We start from the raw sequence: 7,472 nt of genomic DNA on the forward strand, positions 1-7,472 counted from the left end.
CCCGGAGCGGCGCGAATCCCGCCCGGCCCGTGGACCTGGCGTTTTACAGTGTGTGTGCGGAGCAGCTCCGGGAGACACGTGGACCCGGAGAGGGCGTCTCAGGGCTGGCTGCGGAGACCTGAGCGTCCTGCGCGCGGCACCGGCCTCGGGGTGCCGCGGAGGGACCCGCCTGGGCTCCGGGCGGACGGCCTCCGCGTCCGCCACGTTTCACCTCACGCTGGCTTCTCCGAAGCGGCCTGCAGAGCCCTGGGGCAGAGCCCTGGGGCAGAGCCCTGGGGCAGAGCCCTGGGGCAGAGCCCTGGGGCAGAGCCCTGGGGCAGAGCCCTGGGGCAGGCGGATGGTCTGGGCACGCCGGGGGATCCCGCGTGCCCCTCCGCACGGAAGCGGTGGGAAGGCTCGGCGCCCCACTCCTCGGCGCCCGGCGCTGCCTGTCCGCCCGCTCGCTCCCTTCGGCCCCCGGCGGGACTCGGCTAGCACACACCCCTGGTTCTGCGGTCGATGCCCCTTCCCACTGCACCCCCGGCCTCTAGCCCACCTCCGAACACACCCCGGGCCCCGAGCGTGGCGGAGGGCTGGCTCCTCTCGGTTCTTCAGGACTCACGTCTCCCTCCTACCAGCCAGACTGATGCTGACTTTCTCAGTCAATCACTGTGTTTCCCACCTTCCTGCCTCCTCGGCTTTAAAAATGTGCTCCCTGCAGGGATAGGTCCTGTTCCCATCCTGTCTCCTTTCCAGCGCTCAGGGCTAAGTCTGCATGAAGTATCCACCGCCTCCGCCCAAATCTAGGCCTACTCTTCAGTTAATGGGTTCGCGTCCGAGGTCTCCGCCTTTGTAGGAATGCTACTGTAACAAAATAATCGGTGAGGGCTCAAAGGCTGGGGCCTCGTGTCAATCTCTTCCGATGAGTTCTGGAAACTCATCTTTTGATGTGTTTGCTTTTCATTAGTTCCTGCCAGTCACAGCTCCAGCTCAAAACATTCAATGAGTGATTCCTATTTGAATGAATGGACTTTTTGCTGAAGTTTCCCAAATATGCCTAATGATTTCTGACAGTGTCTCATGCTCTTACCACCAGTGTCTTCAATCATCCGTTCTACTACTCCGTCTTTCACTGTGACACACACATACACACACACACACACACACACACTTTTTCCTGTTAATTAAAAAATTGACTTGTACTTTGCACTTTTTCTATGTGCTTTGTACTTGTGTCTAATCTTGTTTATGACTCCTCTTTGTGACTTCATCTAGAAAATACTTCTTACTGAGTCATGAGTTGTCTCTTTTCTAATGCTAAATATATGTTATTCTCAAAGCAAGAATTCATGATTGACCTTGCTATACACCTTTTCAGTAGTATAAATGCCTGTTTCCCAAGGTTCATGTAGGAGCTTATCACATACATGATAACTTAGGACTTAAGTTTGCTTAAAATAATCACGGATGCATTTTTATCATTAAAATGAACAATTTGAAGCCATGTGTTCAATTCCAACACATCAGTCCATATTTACATGAATTAGTTTGGCTCTAGGTCACCATAATTTGCATGAAAACACGTTAATGAAGGGACAGTTCTCATTATTACTGAATCTATGAAACCAGTCCAGAGAAGGTAAATGATTTTATATATTTTGCTCACATATTACATTAAAACACAAATTTGAAATAAAATACTAATTTCATTACTTTTCCTGCATGAGAAAATACAGAAACAACCAAGACACTAACAACCTAGATGTAGAAAGCGCAGAAAATGTAATGCTATGAAGTACAGGAGTGCTTTTGGTAGGGGTGCTCTTGGTGGTGGGCAGGTCTCAATTCCTAATACATTGTGCATTTCAGTATGTATACATAACTGTTAAATCTAAGAACATGGGAAATAGAAGGGATGTGGTCATCAAGAGAGCTTTAATGTTGTATTTATACACAGTAATGGGAGACTCTCGGTGATGTATAAACATGCATCTGCTTCTCAGAGTTCCCACAGAAGCAAGCTTTGAAGTTCAGGGAGTGGCTAACGGTTCCTTTGATCTTCCTGGTCTTTTTACACTTCTGGGAGCTTTGCAGGATGGCAATTTTGCTTATCACTGTGGCCTATTGTTAAGTAAAAGAAAAAGCAACTTCCGAGTTCTGTTGATATAGGTGGGGGCTTGTAAGAGGGTTTCTCTGGCTAGCTGCCTGAACTGCTAGTTTCCCTGTGTCCAGAGGTAATTCTAGGGTGAATCCTTTTTGCCTACACCCTTAATCCACTTCAACTAACTGTACCATTGGTTGATTGCCACAAGCCTATCCTTTAACCTTAAAAACACTTTTAAATGACTGTATATAAAGAAATCTTTTATGTATATTTACAAATGATGCCCTCATAGATAATCACATTATGCCCTTTAATACATTTCTTTCCAAGTTCTTTATTAAATAAATATATAATAGGTAATTTTTAGGGACATGTCTGCTTATTCTGCATATGCATTTTGTGTTCTTTGATTTTTTTTGAAAGGAAGAACTAAAACAGGCTTTAATGGCAGTCCATACATTTGTATATATAAAAAAACACATTCCAAAGTTTAAATGCAGTTAAGAAATTGGTTAGCTTACATTAGTAACAGAGGGGAGGCTTTCTTTGTTACAGTTCCACACTTTTACAATGTGTTCCCATCAATCTCACCCCATCTCTAACTCTCCATGCTCTTCTTCCCCCATTTCCCAAAGCTATTTCAACAGGTCTCATTGTTCTATTTTTATAGTTGCAAATAATCTATTTGGACACTATTCAACCTTTTCATTTAATCCTTCTTGTTCGTTCAACTCCCTCCTGCTAGTACTACTCAGAGTCTAGTTCTCTTTCCCAGCCCCCATCTCTCTATTGATTAACAGTTTTCATTATGTTTTTATGTTGTTTTCATTTATACTTGCAATATTACAAAATTATTCACTTTCTTTTTCCTTTCCCTTTTCACCTTTTCTTCCAAGGTTAGATTCAAGTTCCAAGTTTATCCATATAAATAATTATGGATATGTGTATGTGTAGGCATGTATGTACATGTCTATGAATATGTATTTCTTTTATGTCTAGCTTCCACATGTAAGAGGAAACACGCACACACATATCTGCACATATGTGTGTGTGTCTATGTGCATGCATGTGTGTGTATGCACACACACACAGAGTTCAAGCCAAGGACTGGCAAAAAAATATTTGTAAGCATTTTCTGACTCATTTTTTACTCCCTTGACATCATTTTTTTTGGAAATGGGGAGGTGGTCCTGGGGCTGAAACTCAGGTCCTGGGTGCTGTCCCTGATTTTTTTTTTTAACTCAGTGCTAGCACTCTGCCATTGAACCACAGCTCTACTTCTTGCTTTTTAGTGGTTAACTGGAGATAAGAAGCTCATGAATTTTCCTGCCTGAACTGGTTTTGAACCGCAATCCTCAGATTTCAGACTCCTGAGTAGCATTACAGGCATGAGCCACTGACACCGAAATGGATTCTTTTTTAAGTATTAGAAATTAGGCAATGTATCAAAATGACCCTCACCCCCATAAATGCCTTGAAAACTAACTTGAAAAGCATCTTTAAGGATTCTGGACTTCATACTGAATGAAATGCAGCATTCCCAGAAGGCTGTATTTCAGCATCATCATAACATATATGCAAACAGCAGTACCTTTTAAAAGTTGTTGGAAGTCAAATATGATTAAAATATCTCACTTACTGGCCCACTTATCCATTCATTGGGTGAACAGCTGTTGCTTCTCTGCTAGGCATTACAGGTACCAAGGAAAACAGGGAAGACTTTGCCCTCATCTTCATAGACCTTACAATCAAGATGGGAGAACAGCTAAATCAGAGACTTAAGGCTGAGGTATGGCTTAGTAGTAGTGTGTTGGCCTAGCACACATGAGGTTCTGAGTTCAATCATTAGTACTGCAGAGACTTTCATAACATTTAGAAACGACTACACTAGGGAAAGTAGTGACTAGGAAGGATACACATAGTGGGACAAGAAAAGGTTTCTCAACAAAAGCAACATTTAGTCAGTGACTTAAGAGGGTAAGCAAGAGTTAGCATCATGAGCAAGTTCCATCAGAAGCATAGATAAACTTGCTTGTGTCTTTCCACAATGTCAGAATTGATTGAAAAACAGGAATTCACAAGCTACAACAATTGCATTGGCATAATTCTTGAACTATGACTGAGGTCATTTGGTAGTCTAGGCCATTGGCAACACAGTTTTGTTTTGTTTTTATTCCAGTCTTGATTATTAACTCTCAATTCTCATGTTATACCTAACAATAACATAGAGGTTACCTGATGGCTAAAAAAGGATTAAAGCAGCCTTGGGCTTAAAAGAGGCCTTGTTCAGGGCAAGAGCAGAGAGAAGGACACAGATGCATAGAGTAGACAGATATGATACTAATAAAGAGCTGTCACTTAGCTATTGAGATATGTGTGTCAAATGGCAGAGTTGCTCTGATGTTCAAATGGTGGTCAGAGGTGCACAGCTGGTTTCAGACACACCGTTGAGTTGATCTTCAGGCTTTCTGAATCCAGAAGAATGCCAATTTGAATGGGTCACATCTGAGCTGAGCTGAAGCCCGTGGGACAAAGTTGGGAATTCATTACCTGTTACTATTTTTCCCCCTGTTCATGGGGCTTGAACTCAGGGCCTGGGCACTGTCCCTGAGCTTTTGTGCTCAAGGGTAGTTCTCTACCACTAGAACCACAGCTTTACTTTTAGCTTTATTTATTTATTTATTTATTTATTTTTGGTGCTTAATCAGAGATAAGAGTCTATTGGACTTTCCTATCTGGACTGGCTTCAAAGTGTGATCCTCAGATCTCAGCCTTCTAAGTAGCTAGGATTATAGATAGAGCACCAGCCTGGGCTGATGATTCCTAGGCATAGACAGGATAGAGTAATGACATGTTGGTGTATCTCAGTACTAGATGTCCCTCTTTTTATATGATTCAGAGGGCACATAAATTGCTATGTCTGATATGTTTGATAAATTCATGGACCTGCTTTTTCTGGTAGAGGTTTTGATATAAGGTAAATCCTGTTGACAAGATATAGAGAAGCCACATTTTGAGAGGTTGAATTGGCAGTCTTTATTGGAGAGCTGGTGTCTGCCGGGAGACTCTTGTCACAAAGACCTACAGCTTGCAAATATACTTACTGTTAGAAGATTGAGTCATGAGAGCAGGAGAGGAGGAAATAAAGAGCAGAAAAAAAATACCAACAACCCAGATTAACCCCAATGGAGAGCTGAAGTGGGTCGCTATATTTACTGAAGGTGAGCCAGGAGCCAGGAGACATAGCACACAAAGCCTGGCCTAATGGTGTCTGAGCTGGTGTGACTCTAAAATAGGGGCAGGTCAAGGGGCAGGGACACAGGAAACTCAAGAGTTCCCCCAAGTTCAAGGCATAGGACTGACAGTCCAGTAACCTATCATCCAAGTCCTTGCCCTTGCCTCTAGGAATTCAGTCATGCCCATTACCTGGGAGGTGGGACTTCCCCTTCTTCCACCATGAAGACAAGATGGTGCCAGTTAGGCCCAACATTCTCACTTCATTTTCATACGCTCTGCTATCTGTGTGTGTGTGTGTGTGTGTGTGTGTGCACGTGTGTTTTATTTAATTGGATAAGTTTGTAAATGGCAGTATTTTATTTGTATTATTAATCCAGATGGTGTTTGTTTACTTGCATAAACAAAATCTAAAGCCATCCTGTAATTGGGGAGGTGGGGAGGGAAGGGAAGAGGAAAAATCAAAGGAGGGGGTAACTGTTCAATAGGAAATATACTCATTACCTCATTCATGTAACTGTAACCCCACTATACAGTATCTTTACAATAAAAAGTATATATTTAAAAAAGGCATTCTGTTTTGGCACTTATACTCACAATGGAATAGCTAACGTCAAAACTATTGCTCTACAAAATGGAGTAGGTCAAGGTTAGCACAGCCTTAAAGCTCCTGTTTTATACATCATAGTGTAACCCTGAGCAGGCCTAGCCTGTTATTTCAGTTAGTTGGACAAAAGTTAAAGGGTAGGTCTGTTGTAACCCAGAATTCCAGAGGCAAAGCTTGCTGAAGATCAGAAGGCCTGGAGGGCAAGAGAGAAAAAGCAGTAGAGCCTAGACACACGGAAAAGAGAAGCCTAATCACTAAAGGCCTTATCAGCTATAGTTGAATTTCTTCCAAGGTACACTGGGAATCTGTTGACGATTTGCTTTATGAAAAGATCACTCATGGTACAATGTGGAAAATAGATTGAGGTTGGTGGTGCCGAAGGGAGATACGAGGTTGTTGCAAAATTTCTGGTAGAAAGACCACCTTTTTAGCTACTATTTAGCTGAGGAGATCCTACTAGATAATGGGAGGTGAGTCTTTCATTCTATCACTGGCTGCAGGTGAGGGGTTGTGAAGGGACTCTTCACTTAGGGTCCTTGACTTCAATCACAGATTTCTGAACAAGTCATAATGGTAAGAAAACTTGGCAGATCTTTATTTAGTAAGTAAGCAGCTAGCTGACAGACAAGCAGAAAGGTAGAGACATTCTAATAGAGTGTGGGCACTCAAAGAGAGAGACACGCAGCTCTTTTGCATCATGGGTATTTATATGACTGACTTCAAAGTTATGTAAAGATAGGTAGTGTTATACTTTCTGAGTTCCTGGATGTTTGGGGCATTTCTTCCAGGTAAGAATTCATCCTGTCAAAAAACAGATGCTTATCTTTGAGATAAGGAAGGCATCCTGTTGTTTTTATCTTAGAAACAAAGATAGTGTTTTTATGTTTCTAAATAGCTCATTTCTGAGTTGCCTTCTCCCGGCCTCATTTTCTCTAATTTATCCTGCCTCATTTTCCCCTAAAATGACTTTTGGTCTCTTATTTTTTTTGGGGGGGAGGGTCCGGTCCTGGAGCCTGAACTCTGGGCCTGGGCACTGTCCCTCAGCTCTTCAGCTCAAGGCTAGTGCTCTACCACTTGAGTCACAGCACCACTTCCGGCTTTTTTCTTTTTGCTTATGTGGTGCTGAGGAATCGAACTCAGGGCCTCATACATGCAAGGCAAGCACTCTACCACTGAGCCACCTTCCCAGCCCTTGGTCCCTTATTCTTAAGGGAAGTAGATGGATGGATATCTCCTGTATTTGCTTTAAGTTTAAGTTTTTTGAATTCCTGGTAGCTGCTTGATTTTTCCTAACCTATCCTGCTTCAATTCCATTTGGTAATTCACCACATTTAGCTTCTGGCCTTATACAAGCAGCCTAGCATTTAATAAATGCTTGTTGCCTTGTTAGCTCTCTTTGTGTGTTTGGAGAAGGGATATATTGACTAACTCTATTTTCCAGTTTCTCCAAATATTCAAGTCTAGGAAAGGAGAGTATCCATCTTAACTTTCTTCCTCTTACTGGCTCAGGTGTCCTCACTTTACTCACTCAACAAGATGCCGTATCCT

Source organism: Dipodomys ordii, unplaced genomic scaffold (genome assembly GCF_000151885.1).
Source record: "Dipodomys ordii isolate 6190 unplaced genomic scaffold, Dord_2.0 Scaffold16, whole genome shotgun sequence".
NCBI lineage: Eukaryota > Metazoa > Chordata > Mammalia > Rodentia > Heteromyidae > Dipodomys > Dipodomys ordii.